Source organism: Symphalangus syndactylus, chromosome 22, assembly GCF_028878055.3.
Source record: "Symphalangus syndactylus isolate Jambi chromosome 22, NHGRI_mSymSyn1-v2.1_pri, whole genome shotgun sequence".
Classification (NCBI taxonomy): Eukaryota; Metazoa; Chordata; class Mammalia; order Primates; family Hylobatidae; genus Symphalangus; species Symphalangus syndactylus.
In genome coordinates this window covers 75,226,327-75,245,475 of record NC_072444.2, presented here as the reverse complement: position 1 = coordinate 75,245,475, position 19,149 = coordinate 75,226,327, and the positions used below count along the sequence as shown (strand labels likewise).

The 19,149-nt window shown below is 56.1% G+C and overlaps 2 pseudogenes; both read left to right on the top strand.

Annotated features, from left to right (window-relative positions):
- Window positions 1-5,269: 5,269 nt before the first annotated feature.
- On the top strand, window positions 5,270-9,425 carry LOC129472191 (uncharacterized; annotated as a pseudogene).
- LOC129471962 (transcription factor A, mitochondrial-like) overlaps window positions 7,074-19,149 on the top strand; it is a 27,997-nt pseudogene continuing 15,921 nt past the window's right edge.

The following is a 19,149-nucleotide window of genomic DNA, read 5'->3' as shown; positions in this document are numbered from 1 at the left end:
TTAACTTAAAAAATGACAATATAAGCACTGGGTGTGGTGGCTCACGCCTGGAATCTCAACACTTTGGGAGGCCAAGGTGGGCAGATTGCTTGAGCCTAGGAGATCAATACCAGCCTGGGCAACATTGCAAGACCCTGTCTCTACAAAAAATTTAAGAATTAGTCTAGTGTGGTGGTGTGCTCCTGTGGTCCAAGCTACTAGGGAGGCTGAGGCATGAGAATCACTTGGGCCCAGGAGGTTGAGGCTGCAGTGAGCTGTGACTGCACCACTGCACCCCAGCCTGGGTGACAGAGCCAGACAGACTGTCTCTTAAAAAAAAAAAAAAAGGTGGCCGGGCGCGGTGGCTCACGCTTGTAATCCCAGCACTTTGGGAGGCCAAGGCAGGTGGATCACAAGGTCAGGAGATCGAGACCACGGTGAAACCCCGTCTCTACTAAAAATACAAAAAATTAGCCGGGCGTGGTGGCGGGCGCCTGTAGTCCCAGCTACTCGGAGAGGCTGAGGCAGGAGAATGGCGTGAACCCAGGAGGTGGAGCTTGCAGTGAGCCGAGATCACGCCACTGCACTCCAGCCTGGGCGACAGAGCAAGACTCCGTCTCAAAAAAAAAAAAAAAAAAACGTTTACTTTGCGTACAGTAAAATGCATTCCTTTCGTGTTTTGTTCTGTGAGTTTTGACAAATGCAGACCATCTTACAGCCATGACCATGATTGAGACCAGCCTGGCCAACATGGTGAAACCTCATCTCTACTAAAAATACAAAAATTAGCCGGGCGTGGTGGCGGGTGCCTGTAATCCCAGCTACTCAGGAGGCTGAGGCAGGAGAATCGCTTGAACCTGGGAGGTGGAGGTTGAATTGAGCCGAAATTGCACCACTGCACTCTAGCCTGGGCGACATCACAAAACAAAAACAAACAAAAACCCCAAACCAACGACGTCCTCCCCCAATCCCCTCACCGTTCTTTGCCCTCTGCCCGCTGAAGCTGTGACCCACTCCCTGCCTTGTCTCCAGAATGTCGCCCATGTGAGATTGTACATCAAGTGCCAGCTTGGCTTTGATGGGGGTGAGCTGTACACGTGTGTTACCAGCACATATGTGTAAGTGTGTGGATGTGAGCATGGAAACCTGTGCATACGTGGAGGCTTGTGTGTTTGTGGAGGGGCTGCGGGACCTGAGGATTTGTCACTGTGTGGCTGGGACCAGCTCTGTCCCTGCTTCTCCAGTCCCTCTGGCCCCTCCGTGCCCACCTGGTCACTGCGTTCACCTACCCACGCGGCCTCAGCTCCTCCCGTGGTCTCCTTGCTCCTGCCTTTGTTCCCGAGAGAAGCCCTTGGGCCCCGTGCCCAATCCATTTTCCATCTTCCTGACTGTCTCTCCTGGTCCATGAGCCGAACACTTTTTATCTTCATTTTTTTTTTTTTTTTTAAAGACAGAGCCTCACTCTGTTACCCAGGGTATGGTGCAGTAGCGCGATCTCAGCTCACTGCAACCTCCACCTCCCAGGTTCAAGCAATTCTTCTGCCTCACCCTCCCAAGTAGCGAGGATTACAGGCGTACACCACCACGCCTTGCTAATTTTTGTGTTTTTAGTGGAGACAGGGTTTTGCCATGTTGGTCAGGCTGGTCTCAAACTCCTGACCTCAAGTAATCTGCCTGCCTCGGCCTCTCAAAGTGCTGTGATTATAGGCATGAGCCACCACGCCCATCCTATTTTAATTTTTTTTTTTTTTTTTTTGAGATGGAGTCTTGCTCTGTTCTCAGGCTGGAGTGCAGTTGCGTGATCTCAGCTCACTGCAACCTCTGCCTCCCGGGTTCAAGCAATTCTTGTGCCCCAGCCTTCCGAGTAGCTGGGACTACAGGCGCCCACCACCACGCCTGGCTAATTTTTTGTATTTTTAGTAGAGACGGGGGGTTTCACCATGTTAGCCAGGATGGTCTCGATCTCCTGACCTCGTGGTCTGCCCGTCTTGGTCTCCCAAAGTGCTGGGATTACAGGCAAGAGCCGCTGCGCCCGGCCTTTAATTTTTGATCGCAGTAAAATGCACATCACAGAAAATCAGCATCATGACCACGTCCCACTGCAGAGGTCAGTGGCATTCAACACATTTACATTGCTGTGCAACCCTCAGCACCTGTCTCCAGGGCTCTTTCATCTCCCCAGACTGAAAATCTGCCCCATGAAACCCTCATTCTCCATCCCCCCTGCACCCCCGGCACCCACCATTCTGTTTTCTGTCTCTGCAGATTCAATTGCTGTAGGGACCCCATGGGTGTGGAATCAGACGGTATTGGTCCTTTCGTGACTGGCTTATTTCACAGAGCCCGATGCCGTCGAGGTCCATCCATGCTGAGGCAGGCGTCCGACTCCCCTTCCTCTATTTCGCTGAGCAGTATCCCGTGGTGTGGATTCCCGTGGTGTGGATGGAGCACACTGTGCTCATTTAATTGCCTGTCGGTGGACACGAGATGGGCAGCTCCCATCTGTCAGCTCCTGTGAATAATGTCTCTGGGAACGTGGGTGAGCACCTGCCTCTCAGATCCTGCTTTCAATCCTTTTGGGTGGGGGATGGGCACGGTGGCTCACGCCTGTCATCCCAGCACTTTGGGAGGCCAAGGAGGGTGGATCACCTAAGGTCAGGAGTTTGCGACTAGCCTGACCAACATGATGAAACCCTGTCTCTACCAAAAACAAAACAAAACAAAATTAGCCGGGTGTGGTGGCAGGCGCCTGTCACCCCAGCTACTCGGGAGGCTGAGGCAGGAAGATCTCTTGAACCTGGGAGGCGGAGGCTGCAGTGAGCCGAGATCACGCCACTGCACTTCAGCCTGGGAGACAGAGCGAGCCTCTATCTTAAAACAAAAACAACAACAACTACTACAACAAATTAATCCTTTTGGGTTTTTTTTTTTTTTTTTTTTGAGACTGAGTTTCACTCTTGTTGCCCAGGCTGGAGTGCAGTCGTGCAATCTCGGCTCACTGCAACCTCTACCTCCTGGGTTCAAGCGATTCTCCTGCCTCAGCCTCCTGAGTAGCTGGGACTACAGGTGCACGCCACCATGCCCAGCTAATTTTCTTTTTCTTTTTTTTTTTTTTTGAGTCAGAGTTTCACTGTTGTTGCCCAGGCTGTTGTGCAATGGTGCCATCTTGGCTCACTGCAACCTCCACCTCCTGGGTTCAAACGATTCTCCTGCCTCAGCCTCTCAAGTAGCTGGGACTACAGGCATGCGCCACCATGCCCGGCTAATTTTTTAAATATTTTTAGTAAAGACAGGGTTTCTCCATGTTGGTCAGGCTGGTTCGAACTCCCAACCTCAGGTGATCTGCCTGCCTCGGCCTCCCAAAGTGCTAGGATTTTAGGCGTGAGTCACCACGCCTGGCAGGGCCACACTCTTCAACTACAGAGCCCCCACCTCACTGGCACTGGTCCGCTCATTGTCCAAATTCATTTGGTCCACGGATATTTACAGAGCATCCCCAGCTGCTGGATGCTGGGACCCACCAGTGGGACCCACCCCTTCCTGGAGGAGACGCTCACTGGGTAAATGCAGAGATTCAGTGTTGGGGTGACCCCAGCGCACAGCCCTGAGGGAGGAAGCACAGTGATTTCATCGGATTTCCTTTTCTCTTCCGCCTCGGATTCCGTCCAACCCCTGGAAGGACCTCTGAGGTGCTCCATGGCTGGTTCTAGGCCCCATTCAAGCCTCCTCCTCCTCCAGGAAGCCTTCCCAGTCCTGGGTATCTGTAGCCAGCTCGGTGTTTCTCACCGGTGGCCTGGGACATCTCCCATTCTGAACTGCTGTGTTTTGGGTTTACTGTTCTCTGGCTTTTGGTCCCAGCTGGACGGTGGCCTCTTGTGCTCAGGGACAAGGCGGGGAGCATCCATGCACCCCCACAGTGCCCAGGCTGGGGTCTGTGCCCGCCAGGCCCCCAGCAAAGCCTGGATGATTCGGGCTGGGCTGCTCTCCTGCCGCTGTCCTGTTGCTGGCCTCGCCGTATCAGCTGGTGACCATCGCGCCTCCTGCACCCGTCATCCCGCCCTGCACGCCCCCACCGCGTGGATGAGCTCCCTGGGGAGTTAACGGCTAATGGAGTCTCCACTGTCTCTTGTCAAATGCAACCATCATCAGCTGGCGCTTTCAGGGACCTTCTGCCGTCCCCACCCTATTCTCAGGTTGCTCCTACTGACACCACTTAATGGTGGACCCCAACACGAGGGCACAGGCAATGCCCTCCCAGCACCACTGTGGGTGCCACCGGGCATGACTTCCTAGAGACCCACAGAGCAACACCTGGAAATTCAGCTGAGGCATTGGGACCCCAACCTCTCCCAGAGTGGCCCCAGCTCCACGGCATCTGCATGGCTCCAGCCGTGAGCAGAGCCACCCCGACCTCCGTCCTGACCCAGGGCGCCGGAGTTCCACTGCGGATCTCACCATCACACAAGTCAGACCTGCTAGGAAGCCCTTCCCAGCCACCAGCTCTCGGGCCGATGCACACGACAGGGCCTTTTGAATTCCCTGCGGTTAAGGTTCCCCTTGAGTCTCCTGGGCTACAAGCAAATTCCCCGAGGGGAGAAGTCCAGGCTGACACAGCCTCCTGCACCCCTGCCTTGGGAGGCCACACCTCGTTTGCCTCTAGAACAGACGATTGGGGAGCATTGTTTGCAGAGTTCTCTCTCTCTGGGTAAGTTCCAGAGCCACATCTCAGTGGATCCTCCATGGACTGGGTGGACGGCTCTCGTGTGTTTATGGCTGGGTCCCTCGCTTGGGAGCTGCCCCCGGGTGGGCGGCCTCCCCAGCCTATTTGAGTGCTCCACCCGGAGCAGGAAGAGGGCTGTGTGCTCTGGGCAGTGCTTCCTTGGGCACTGCATCGTCTTTGCTTCCCTCCAGGGCCCACCTTCCCTGGCTGCTGCATCCCAGCCGAGGGCAGGCCCCTTTTGCCAGCTGAAGGCAGAAAGGCCGGCAGCCCTGGGGTGGGGGCGGGCAGAGAAACCCCCCGGAGTGGTCTCCGTTCTTCTAAAAGTGATGTTGAGCCACGTGTCGCAGGCAGCTGGCAGGGTGGCGGTTTGAGCTTTCGTTACAGCCTTGCATCACTGCAGTCTCCCACCCAGGGAGCATCTCTGTCCAACCACAGCGAGCCTCCAGCTCCTACCCTCTGCCTGGGCTGGGGCAGAGCCTGGGGTCTGGGTGGAAGAAGCGTGACTCTGGGATTAGACCTTCCAAAGCAGGTTCCTCCTGGGAGTCAGCCCGGGTCTAAACGAAGCTGGGCATGAAGCGGGTGCCATCGGATGTCGAGTTAGGAGGACGAGACCTCCAGCCCCGGCATCCGCATGTCTCTTTGGAAACCAGCTTTGGCTGCGCCCCTGGGGACACCGTCTGCCGTGGCCTCCCGCTGTCCTCCCCGGCACAGGCAGGGGGTCTCCCTCCTCCACTGCCACTCCCTCGGCCTCGCCCTCCTCGCCAGGCACCTGGCTTTTCCCTGCTGACTCCCCCCCGGGGGGCTGCGGCCCCCAGAAAGGCTGCACTGTGGGAGCAGAGTGGCCTGAAACCAGAGAAAAGAACGCCGGGGATTTGGCTTAAACTCGTTAAACCCAATGAACCCTCTCGCCGAACGATCGCAGTCTGCGCCCGGTCTTTTAATCTCGTTCGGGCCTCGGGGTAATTTGTTTAGCTGTGCTGATCAGCTGAAGGTTAATTCAATTGGACTTGGGTTATTTATTTGTGCCCGGATTTGCTAAGTGTCATTGGAGGTACATGAGGTCTTTATTATGGCAGCGAGATGGCTTCATTAGGGTGAGGGCCACTCCCGCCAGATCCGCCCCCTCCCGCCAGCTCCAGGCTGAGGCAGTCTTTGGAAGCTGGAGCCCCGGGTGCAGTGGCTCTTGTTCCTGGATGCAGGGGATACCTGAGCACTGTGCTGGGAGTCCAGCCTCACCCAGCTCTAGTGTTGACACCGGGCCGTTCTGTCACGTGACCCATCCTAACCGAGGCCGAAGGACCTGCTTCCCAGGACCTGTCCCCTCCCTCAGGGGGACCTAAAGGCATTTTCCTCACCCTGCCTCAGTGCTCCCATCCACACATTGGGAACAGCACCCTGCCCTCCTGTGACCTCCCAGGCTGGGCTTTGTAGCTCCAGCCCCCACCCCGCCCGGTGACCGGGGCAGAAGGACGCTGAGGTCGCAGAGCGGGCAGCCGGGTTGGCCGGGCGGGCAGACCTCCTGCACAGAGCCGGGATCCTTCTCAGGCAGCGGCAGATGATGGATTGCACGTGGACACTGCCTGGGATGCGTGCGACTTGGCAGCCTGCCCCTTTCCTGCCCTGGGATCAGACGCCCTGGCGGGTGTCCTTTTCCTGGTCCATTGTCCTCCTAGCCCAGGGCGGTGTCTGGAGGGGGGAGGCTCGCCCCTGTGCCCGTGTCCTCGGGCCACCTGCCTGTCCCTGCCCACTCCAGCCATAGAGGGGCAGGATGGCCTGTGGAGACTCAGGGAGTTCTGGGGTGGCACAGAGGGCCCAGGCTGGAGGCTGTAGCAACCAAGGCCGTGGGAAATGTGAGAGGGATGGCAAGTGCCCCCGAGGAGTAGCCCAGGTGCCCTGGAGGCTGCTGAGAGGGTTGAGAGTGCAGAGACGAGGGACACAGGGAAGGCTTGGATTCTCTGGCCATCTTCAATGTTGGAGCCCAGACAGGGCAAGGCGAGGAGGGGTCCGGGGCGAAGACGTCAGCCACATTCCTCCTTCCTGCGGGCTTCTTCTCCTTCTAGCCCTTCCAGGAGAGAAACCATTCCACAAGTCCACAGTAGTGGCGTCGCCGGGGCCATGTCTCCTGAGCAAACACTGTTTTCTAGGAGTCTGAGGGGCCTCGGCTATCTAGGTCAATCCCTTTGCAGGACGGTGAAGGAATCTGAAGCCCAGAGACGGAGAGCGATGCCTCCTGGGTCACATAGCCCATCGGGGCAGGGCAGGGATGAACGGCGAGAAAAGGACCAGCGTGAGAGGAGAGCCCTGGCAGTGATTCCTCAGCCAAGCCCAGCGTCTACCCACATCCACACCTCACAGCCACTTGACGGGGAGGGCACCATTGCCCCTTTTCTAAGGTGAGAAAACGGAGGCTCAGAGAGGTTCAGCAACTTCTCCCACAGCTGCTCCATTGTAGAACTGCAGTTCCAGGTGTCCCTGAGCTCTCCCCTCCTGAGCCATCTGCTCCTGCCCTCCTATCCGAGCCCTGGCCCTCCCAGTGAAAGCCGGGTAGCGGCTGTTCAGAAGCCTCGGGGCTAGTCAATCCCAGCTGTCTTGGACCAGGCCCCCCCCAGGAGGAGACCCTGAAGGATGCAGTTGAGAATACATGCTTTCTTTGGGAGGTGATCTCAGGAATTGCAGGGGAAAGAGGGGGAGTGTGTTAGTGAGGGCTCTCCGGAGAAATAGAACCAATGCACCGAGGAGATTTAGGATGAGGAATCTGGTTTATGTGACTCTAGGGGCTGAGAAGTCCCACCATCTGTGTTGCAAGCTGGAAACCCAGGGAAGCCTCAGGTGTGATTCAAACTCAGCTAAGGTCTGGAGGCCTGAGAACCAGGGCAGCCGATGGTGGACATCCAGTCCCGGGGCAAGAGAGGATGAGATGTCCCGTGGCGAGGCAGTCTCCAGTGGCGAGGCAGGAAATGAGGGGTGAACTCCTCCTCCCTCTGCCGTCTGTTCTATTCAAGCTCTTGAGGGATTGGATGATGCCCAGCCACTTAGGGAGGGCAGTCCACCTTCCTGAGTCCACAATTCAAATGCTGATGTAATCCAGAAACACTCTCACAGACACAATGTGTAATCTGGGCACCCCACAGTGCACTTAAGTGGACACATAAAATTAACCATCCCAAGGAGTGAGGTGGGTAAGGGAAGACTGGCCGCAATGGGTGTGTCTCCATGCCTGCCACCGCTGTGGGCAGCTGCTGGAGCACACAGCTCAAAGTCTTCCCTGAGGGAGAGGGAGCTGGGGTATTTATACGCCAGCTCTGTCAGGCATTGGCTGAATGTCCACACTCCTGGATCACTGCCTCTCATCCTCATAATGTCCCACGGTCCTCATTTCACAAGTGAGCTCTGGGTACATGGGGAGCATCAGTCACACCCTGGGTCAGTACCTCAGCTGTCCCTCACATGACGTCCTCATTATCCACACTGCAAAGCAAACCATCCCTATGATGGGTTCATTGTGGATCATGACTTAGTGGGTCAAGAGTTTGAAAGTGGCTCAGCTGGGCAGTTCTTCTGCTCCATGTGGCTGCCAGATGGTACCCTGCTGGTGCGCGATCTGGTCTAGAGGGTCCGTGATGGCTTTACTTTTTTTTTGAGACGGAGTCTTGCTCTGTCGCTCAGGCTGGAGTGCAGTGGCGCAATCTCGGCTCACTGCAAGCTCCGCCTCCCGGGTTCACGCGATTCTCCTGCCTCAGCCTCTCCGAGTAGCTGGGACTACAGGCGTCCGCCACCACGCCCGGCTAAGTTTTTGTATTTTTAGTAGAGACGGGGTTTCACCATGGTCTCGATCTCCTGACCTCATGATCCACCCACCTCGGTGTCCCAAAGTGCTGGGATTACAAGCGTGAGCCACTGCGCCCGGCCCATGATGGCTTTACTTACATGCCTGGCATCTTGGCAGGGACAGCTGGAAGGCAAGATTCAGCTGGGACTGTCCACAGAGCTCCTCCCTGTGGCCTTTCCAGCACAGTGGTCTCAGGGTAGCTGGACTTCTTGCATGATAGCTCAGTGCTCCCAGAGCCACTGTCCCAAGAGACAGAAGGTGGAAACTGCCAGTCTCTTAGGCTAGGACCAGAAACCAGCACCCCTGCACCCACAGCCTTTTGGTAGTCATGACATAAACATAACATTTATCATTTTAATCATTCGTAAGTGGGATTAAATACATTTACAATATTGTGCAACCATCGGCACTGTCTATACCTAAAACTTTTTCATCATCTGCAATAAAAACTCTGTATGCATTAAACCATAACTCTCCATCCTTCTGTCCTTCTTGCCCCTGGTACCCACCATTTTGCTCTCTACCTCTATGGATAAGGCCATTTCAGACACTTCACATAAGCAGAATCGTACAGTATCGGTTTTTTGGTGACTGGCTTATTTCACTTTACATAATGTCCTCGAGTTTCATCCGTATTGCAGCACATGACGGCACTTCATTCCCTTTTTAAAAATTTGTATTTATTTATTTTTTATTTATTTATTTTTGAGAGGGAGTTTCGCTCTTGTCACCCAGGCTGGAGTGCAATGGAGCAATCTCAGCTCACTGCAACCTCCGCCTCCTGGGTTCAAGCAATTCTCCTTCTTCAGCCTCCCAAGTAGGTGGGATCACAGGCACCCACCACCACACCCAGCTAATTTTTGTATTTTTAGTAGATACGGGGTTTCACCATGTTGGCCAGGCTGGTCTCGAACTCCTGACCTCAGGCAGGTGACCTACCTGCCTTGGCCTCCCAAAGTGCTGGGATTATAGGCATGAGCCACCGTGCCCAGCCTTCATTCCCTTTTAAGGCTGAGTAATGCTCCACTATGTGGAAGGACCACGTTTTGTGTATCCATTCGTCAGTCCATGACACTTGGCTTGCTTTCCCCTTTTGGCTGTTGGGGATGGTGCTGCTGTGAACACGGGTGAACAAGTGACTGAGTCCCCACATGCTCTTGATGGAGCCTGGAGCCCACAGATTCAACGGGAGGGGGAACAGCCTCCTCTCAATGGGAGGTGGGCAAAGAATTTGCAGTATTCTTTCTGTTTGTTTGTAGACAAGGTCTTGCTCTGTCACCCAGGCTGGAGTACAGTGGCACCATCATAGCTTACTGCAGCCTCAACCTCCTAGGCTCAAGCGATCCTCCCACTTCAGCCTCCAGAGTAGTTGGGACTACAGGTGCATGCCACCAAGCTTAGCTAATTTTAATGTTTTTGTAGCAAAGGGATCTGGAGATGTTGCCTAGGCTGATCTCAAACTCCTGGGCTCAAGGGATCCTCCCACCTCAGCCTCTCAAAGTTGTTGGGATTACAGGCGTGAGTCACCTTTAATCCCCTGCACCGTGCTAGACAGAGATTGCTGAAGACTTTGTTCCTGGGGCCACATAGCAAATCTGCCAAATGGCAGAGGAAAGGGGAGATAGAGGCCTGGGGTCTGGAAAAATGAGGCTGGGTCTGGGGAAGACGGGTCAGAGGCAGCGTGGCCAGGAGATGCAGCTGGGAGAAGTGGAAGGAGAGGGTGGGAGTGGAGGCTTCTGGAGAGGGGTGGGCATGTATCATCCCTCAGGACTGGAGAGACTTGGGTTGGGTTCAGAGAAAACCGGGCTGGGGAGAATTTGAGAGCCCAGGCGTGAAGGCTGATGTGTGTCTGGGCTTCACCGCCCCTGAGCTGTGTGGCCAGGAGCCATCACGAAAACTCTCATCCTCTTTTATAAGACGGGAATAATAATAGGACCCTTTCAAAGGGCGTGGAGGGAATTCAGAGGGAAAGTCTGTGCATACCTCTGACCTGGCTGTGATGTTAGTTTTAGGAGTCAACTTGACTGGGGTAAGTGGCACCTAGAGAGCTGGTAAAAAACATCACTTCTGGCTGTGTCTGTGAGGCCGTAATGGCCAGCCGGGTGCGTCCAAACTCTCTTCAGCGGTCCCCAGGGCTGGCAGTTGGCAGGTCTTGTGGTCTCTGAGGCCTTGGGGGGCACCTCCCGTTGTTTGCCCCCACCTACATCTGCTCAGGACACGCTTCCCACCTCCACCGCCCCCTCTCCCTGCAGGACCACCTGCCTCTTCCTGCCTCCCTGCCCAGCCTGCCTTTTCCTTGCATGACAGCCAAAATCCCATTCCCCAGAGTTTCCAGAAGGGATCAGCACTTGAATCAGCAGACCAAATAGACGAGTCCACCCTCCCCAATGTGGGCACGTGTCACCCAAACCACTGAGGACCCCCTGGGACAAAGGCAGGGGAGGGGAGAATTCTCTCTCTTCCTGTGCTGGTACATCCATCTCCTCCTGACTTTGGACATCAAGTTCCTGTTCTCAGGCCTTCAAACTTCGACTGAATTGCTCCACTGGCTTCCCTGGGCCTTCAGCTTGCAGACAGCAGATGGTGGGGCTTCTCAGCCTCTGTGGTTCTGTGAACTGATTCCCATCCAGATCTCTCTCTGTCTCTGTCTCTCTCTCTGTCTCTCTCTCTCTGTCTCTCTCTGTCTCTCTCTCTCTGTACACACACGCACACACAGACACACACATATATCCTTTGGTTCTGTTTCTCTGGAGAACCCTGGCTAATCTGTGTGCACTTCCCAGGGGCCCAGCCTGAGCCAGAGCTGTCTGGGAGGCTGCAGCATGCACCACCAGGAGCCCACATCAATCGGACGGCTGTGGGTTGGCAGGGGTGGGGGGTTCCCCTCTCAGCAGCATCCGGCTGGTGGTCCCAGTCGCCGGGGCCCCTGGCTTTCCTCACAGGGCTCTGCCTGCGGAAGGCTGGACTGGTTTCCTTCTTGGGCATCTCAGGGTCTCAGCAGAAACTGGGGGCTTCCTGAGGTCATGCTTCCAAAGGTGGGCTGTCCTCACTGCATGCCACCGGCCGACAGGAAGCATGGCTGGCCCAGCCCTCGGGGGAGGGAAATCCACTCTACTCATGACTGGGCAGGAAAAATGGGGCGTGAAGGATGGGAAGAGCCGTGGCGGCCACCCAGAGACCGGCCAGCTGGCGTCTAGCTACACGAGGCCATGCAACAGTGGGAGTGGGTGGTGAGGCCAGGCAGGCAGGAGTGGCCCACTCTGCGGGGGTGTGGGGACAGACACGCACTCTATGGACTTGCCTCGGTGGCACCAGGAGTCACTGGGGGCACCCAGCAGGTGCATGCTTAATGCATCATGGGTGAGACGTAAACAGCCAGCCAGGCAGGTCCAAGCTCTCTTCAGTGGTCCCCAGGGCTGGCAACTGGCAGTGCAGGAAATGGGGTCCCCGAGGCCTTGGGGGGCACCTCCCGTTGTTCGCCCCCACCCACATCCGCTCAGGATGCGCTTCCCACCTCCACTGCCCCCTCTCCCTGCAGGGACACCTGCCTCTTCCTGCCTCCCCGCCCAGCCTGCCTTTTCCTTGCACGTCAGCCAAAATCCGATTCCCCCAAGACTCTGCCTCATCAAAGATCCTCTTTCTCATCACCATAATTTTCCATTTGTAGGTTAAGCTGCACCTGGGGTTCTCAGAAATCTGCTAACTCTCTTCCAACTCCCTGAACTCCTCAAACGCCTCGTCTTCCCCCACTTCTGTTGTTCAGAGGACAGGACGTAGCAGGCAGGGGCGTGGAGAGGGGGTGGCTGGGGAGTGCCTTGTCTGGGAACATCTTCGGAGACCATGTATGGGTGGATGGGGAGCCAGGCTCCTCCATCAAGTCCATAGAACTGTTTACCTGGAAACAGCAAGACTGAGGCAGCTGTGCTCTCACCTTTTTGTCCATCCTCTCCAGGGGTCTGGAATCTGAGGCTCAAATCTCTTTCCCAGGAAGAAGAGGGCAACCAGCCCCTTTCAGCATGTCCCGTGCTCCGTGCACCTCTGTGACACCTGGTTACTGTACTCTGAAGCTTCGCACGCCCCCGCGGTCCCCATCGTAACCCCAGAAAACCAAGGCTCAGAAGGCAACAGGCCACAGGGCACGTGGACGGTGATGAGGGCGGCTGTGAGATGACAATCCGGGTCTCTGGGATTTCAGTTAGGTTTGGAAGATAAAAATGCGTGAATAGGAAGCTATCACACAAGCTAGAACACGCCCAGTCCCAGATCAGGCTCTATTCCTGCGATTTGCTGTGGGTACAGAGGAGAGACTCTCCCTGGAGGTCCATGTGGACGGTGGCATTGGGGACGGCATCCCTGGCAGGGGGCACGACACGGACAAAGGCTGGGGGGAGGGAGGCTTGGGGCAGATTGAGTGCAGGATGCCTGTGTGTGACCAGGCCGGGCGGCTCCCAGGCCTTGGTGCAGCCAGACCCACCTTGCCTCAGGGCAGTGCTCACAGAAGCTGGGCAGGGAGTTAGCAGGACACCTGCAGGATCTCCCTGTGAGCCCCCTGCTGGCCAAGGGGAAGGAAGGAGGCCTCTGGATATGGAGAGAGAAGCCAGAGCCCAGCCCTGGCACCTTGGGCCCTTGGGAAGCTGCTATCCAGGCAGGGTGGACTGGAGTCCCCGCAGGAGACCCCCAAGCCCAGAAGCACCTCTGCTGATACTGCCCCAGGTTCTCTGCCTTTCTCAGACGGTCCCAAGGTCACCACCCCGGAGAGGGTCATAGCCCCAGGCCAAGGGTGCTAGTCTGCCCTCCTTCCTCCCTCCTTCCTGCCCCCTTTCTCCCCGCTTCTTCCCCCCTCTTTTCTCCCTCCTCGTTCTTCTTTCCCTCCGCCCTCCATCCCTCTCTCCTCTATGCCTCCCTCCTTCCATCTATCCTCCCTCTTTCCATCTCTCCCTCCCTCCTTCCTCCATCCATCCTCCTATCCATCCACCCTCCCATCCATCCATCCATCCATCCATCCATCCATCCATCCACCCTCCCATTCATCCATTTATCTATTCATCCATCCATGCATCCATCCGTCCACTGTCCCTTCTATCCCTCCATCCTCCCATTCATCCATCCTCCCGTTCGTCCACCCTCCTATCCATCCACTCTCCCATTTATCCATCCTCCCATCCGCCCTACCATCCATCCATGCATCCATCCATCCATGCATCTATCCATCCATCCATTTATCCATCCACCCTCCCATCCATCCATGCATCTATCCATCCATCCATCCATCCATCCATCCATCCATCCTCCCATCCTCCGATCCATCCACCCTCCAATCCATCCATCCTCCCATCCATTCACCCTCCCATTCATCCATCCATCCACCCATCCATCCTTCCATCCTCCTTACATCCACCCTCCCATCCATCCATCTATGCATCCATCCATCCATCCATTCATCCTCCTATCTATCCACCCTCCCTTCTATCCATCCATCCTCCTATCCATCCATTCATACTCCCATCCATCCACCCTCCCACCCATCCATTCTCCCATCCATCCATCTTGCCATCCATCCACCCTCCCATCCATCCATCCATCCATCCTCCTGTCCATCCATCCATCCATCCATCCATCCATCCATTCTCCCATCCATCCATCTTGCCATCCATCCACCCTCCCATCCATCCATCCATCCATCCTCCTGTCCATCCATCCATCCATCCATCCATCCATCCTCCCATCCATCCATCGTCCCATCCATCCATCCATCCTCCCATCCATCCATCGTCCCATCCATCCATCCATCCATCCATCCATCCATCCTCCCATCCATCCACCCTCCTGTCCATCCATCTATCCATCCTCCCATCCATCCTTCCATCCATCCTCCCATCCATCCCTCCATCCATCCTCCTATCCATCCACCCTCCCATCCATCCATCTATTCATCCTCCTATCCATCCACCCTCCCATCCATCCATCTATCCATCCTCCCATCCATCCACCCTCCCGTCCATCTATCTATTCATCCTCCCATCCATCCACCCTCGCATCCACCCATGCATCCATCCATCCATGTATCCATCCATCCATCCATCCATTTATCCTCCCATCTATCTGCCCTCCCTTCTATCCATCCATCCTCCTATCCATCCATCCATCCATCCGTCCATCCCTTCTCCCACCCATCCACCCCTCCCAACCATCCATCTATCCATCCTCCATCCATTCACCCTCACATCCATCCTCCCTCCATCCATCTTCCCAGTCATCCACCCTCCCACCCATCCAAGCAGTCCTTGCTTGTCTAGGACAGTAGGAGCTCTGTCAGCTCTGGAGATACGGCAGTGAACAGAACTAGAAAGGCCACCGCCTCCATGGAGCTCCCTGTTTAGTAGGAGAGAAAGAAAACAAGGAACGAACACGCCTGTATTTCTGTATACATGAATGCTGAGAATCTGGGGAGAACAGCTGGGATGAATTGGGATCCAGGGGCCTGGGAGGTTTCTGATGAAGAGATGTCTGGGCTGGGGCTGCAGCAGGGGCCAAGCTGACCGTGGGATGGAGAAGAGGGCAGTCCTGCCCATGTCAAGGCCAGAGAGGGTGGGGCAGGGGCAAGGGTGAGACAGGGACCTGGACGTTTATTCTGGAGCTGTTTCACAAGCGCCTCCGTCCTGGGACTGGCTGTGGCGCAGGCATGGGGTGAGGTGGGATCGGTGAGCACCCCTCACCTCATGGTCCCCTCATCCCTTCCCTCACCCGCTGCTGCCCACACCCCCAGCTCCTTCCAGGACAGAACCCGGAAAACAAGTCGGGGGAGGGAGGGTGCAAAGATCAAGTCAAACCCCTCTCCCCAAATCATGTTCCAATTCCTCAATTTCACCTCCTCACTCAACAGGGAGCCATCTCTCTAGCTTCCCAGGCAAACCCTTAGGAGCTGGGGATTTATTTGTGCATTTTTAACCCATTGTACAGATTATGATTCCATTAGTGAAGCCACACCTTGGGGGCCACAGTGCCTTTCATCTGCAAAGAGGCCCTGCAAAGACTGGTCAGGAAAAATTAATTAAACATTTTAACCTCTCAACGCCTCATGGCTGCGACATTCCCCTCCCGTGTCAGCCAAGAGAGAAACAGCCGTGTTTATCTACGAGCTCCTGGAGGAGCAGAGGCCACTCAGCCCTGGATACAATCTTGGGTGCCATGTGCATGGGGACAGTTTACAACCCAGCATGACAGAAATCAGATATTTAGGGAGATGGAGTGATGGCCTGGTGTTAGTGGGGTCCGACGTGTTCCAGGCTCCGTGCCCTGTCCCCAGGGCTCTAATGGCTGTGTGTAGGTGGGGGTGCACCCCACTCACGAGGTGCTGGGAGCCAAATGCATTTATTAGCTTCCTGGAGATTTAAAACCCAATAGTCTCTCTCCTGCCATTGCAGAGAGTGGCCAATAGTGTGCGCAGATGAAACATGTGGTTCCCAGGGTCCATGCTGCTTTTTCTTCTCCCAGGCCTGCAAATTATTCTTCCCGTGGTCTTTCTGCTTGAGCCACTGACTCCATGCTCATTTACCAACCATGTACCCTGTGCCAGGTGCCGTGCCCACCCTGGGTCACCTCGGGGGCCAAGAGAGCTGATGGCCACATCCGGGGGCGTGGACAGATGGGAAGAGGAGCACACCAGTCAATGCATGAGCCGATTTCCGGCAATCAGCGCCACGAAGGTACCAACGCGGAGGGGCACAATCGTGCCTGGGGGGTGGTTTGAGGAGGAGCATCTGAGGAGGTGATGTTTCGGTTGAGTCTTGAATGCCGAGCAGAAGGCAGGCAGGTGGAGGTCGAGGGAAAAGCATTCTGGGTGGAGGGAATAGCATATGTAAAGGCTCAGAGGCAGAAAAGGACTCAAATGTTTTGGGGACTGAGAGAGAGGCAGCTTCCTTCAACTGTCAACTGCTGCGATGAGTTATTGCAAACTGTGGGACTTAAAACCACAGAAAGTTACTGTCCCACAGGTCAGGAGGGAACCAAGGAGTCGGAGTCAGCAGGGCTGGTTCGTTCTTGAGGGTCCCAGCAGGGGAGAATTTATTCCAGGCCCTTCTCCTGCTTCTGGCAGCCGCCAACAGCTCGTGGCTGACACACCGCTCCAGTCTCTGTCGCTGTCATCCCACGGCCTTCATCACATGGCTTCTGTGTCTCTGTGTCCTTCTCTGTTCTTACAAGGACATCTGTCAGTAGATTTGGGGCCCATCCTGAATCCAGGATGACCTCATCTTGATATCTTTAATTAATTCCATTCCCTGAGACAATTCACAGGGTGAAAGGTCCCATTCACAGGTCCCAGGGGTCAGCTCTTGGGTAGACCTTTTTGGGGTCCCCATTCACCCCATGGCAGGTAGCACGTGGTCTTGGTGGTGACCCAGGAGGCTCACGGTGCGAGATGAAGGAGCCAAGGTGGCGGGGCCAGGCTCCGTAAGACCCGTGGCCCCTGGCACGGGGTTGGCTGTGTTCAGGGTGCAGCTGGCAGCTGCTGTGGGGTTTGCAGGGGCCTGGATGCACAGGGAGGAGAGAATGGTTCTCAGAGCTTCCAGGGGGTCTGTGGGGGACAGGGCTTCTCCCACTTCGTCAAGAGGAAAATGGAGAAACCAGAACTCCTGGGGCCTTTGGGAAAACGGAGCAGTGATGGAGGAAGAAGGGGAGATGCCGCAGGAGGCCGTGGGACGTACGGAGGGGATCGAGTGTGGGTCGTGACAGTCCCCGGCTCGCGGGCGGGATCCCAGGCTCAGCTGGGCAGAAGGGCCAGCAGGAGGGTTAAGTGTATCCTGAGGCCCGTGGCTGGATAGGATGTCACATTAAGTTTTTAAATTACACTTGTTAAAAACGTAAAAGTATTCGCCAGCCTTGAGGGGCTGCACCTGCTGGGTTCCGATGCCTCCTTGCGGGGGTCGTTAAGGAGGCGGAGGCCGGTGCAGGGGCCAGTGCGGGGCATGCGCTGTGTGACCCTGCGCCAGCCCCTGCCCCGTCTGGGCTGCCCTTCTGCATCAATTATGCGGTCTCCAGGCCTCCGGCGCGTCTTCGTGCCTGTAATTTTCCCCAAAATCTGAGAGAAGCTTCCCACCCACGATTGCCTTCCAGGCCGGCTCTCTGGTGTAAACATCGCCTCAGCTAAAAGGTTGAACTAATGATGAAGCTTCTCCGGATTCATTATGTTCGCCGGGTTTCTCTCCCCCCTGGGAGCTGTGATGTCAGATAAGCGGCTTTTGGAAAGTGGGTGGCCGGGCTGCCGGCCTTCAGCAGGACTGGCCAGGGCAGGCTCAGTGGGTGTTGGCTGCAGAGGGACGATGTGTCAGAGGGAGGCAGCAGGTTCACAGGTGGGTGGACAAATATGTGGACAGACGTGTGCACGGGGTGTGGACAGGTGTGTGTGTGCACAGGGGTGTGCACAGGTGTGTGTGTGGACAGGTGTATTAGTTTGTTCTCATGCGGTTAATAAAGACATACCCAATACTGGGTCATTTATAAAGGAAAGAAGTTTAACTGGCTCGCAGTTCAGCATGGCTGGGGAGGCCTCAGGAAACTACAGTCATGGCGGAAGGGGAAGCAAACACGTCCTTTTTCACATAGCTGCAACAAGGAGAAGCGCAGAAGCGCAGCGTGAAGCAGGGAAAACTATCAGACTATCAGATCGCGTGAGAACTCACTCACTATCACGAGAACAGCATGCAGGTAACCGCCCCCATGATTCAATTACCTCCCACTGGGTCCCTCCCACGGTACGTGGGGATTATGGGAACTACAGCTCAAAATGAGATTTGCGTGGGGACACAGCCAAACCATATCAATAGACGTGTGTGTGCACAGGTGTGTGCACAGGTGTGTGCAGCCTCCAGAGACTCAGAAGGCCAGTGGTGCGCACGACCCTGGGGGCCTGACTGGGCCGGGTTGGAGCCCTCCAGGCTGAGCCTGACTTGGCAGGTGTGCAGGGGGTGGGCTGCCCTGCCAGGTGGGTCAGACTTCTGGTTGGCAGCAAGACAGGAGTGTCCCGGGCTGAGCAGAATTCCCAGGCCAAGGGTCTTGCATAGGAGAAAGGGTAGGGGGTGGGGCTATGCTGATGCAGAACCCCAGAGAGGGGCTGTGGTGGACACCACCCCGCCTGTGATGGCCACAGTTTGTGGTGGGAGCAGGGTCTGTGGGGTTCCATGGGTGGGCGGGGTGGTGGGAGGCAGCGTCTGTGGGAGTGGGCTTCTGAAAATGCTGATCAGGTGGGGAGGAGGGGTGGCTGTTGTGAGGCCCAGCCCATCCCTGGAGCGACAGTGGGAGGGTTTTGGAGAACCAGACTTGGTGGGGAGGTCACTCTGGAACTGGGATCCAGAGGCTCAGCTGCGGTGGTGCTCGAGGCTGTGTGGGGTCCGAGGAGAGGTGGCTCCCAGCAGGCGAGGCCTCGAAGGTGCCGTGCAGCCACACGGAAGTCACTTGGCCTCTCTGGGCTGTGTCCTTGTCAATGCCTTCAGCTCACATTTAGCTTCCCCAGGGCCAGGCCCAGGTGACGACACCCCAGATGTGTGGGACTTGTGACCGGTGTGGACCCGAGAGAACCGGGAGGAGGTACAAGAGAGGGGAGCCCGGTCCTGGTGGCTGGGAT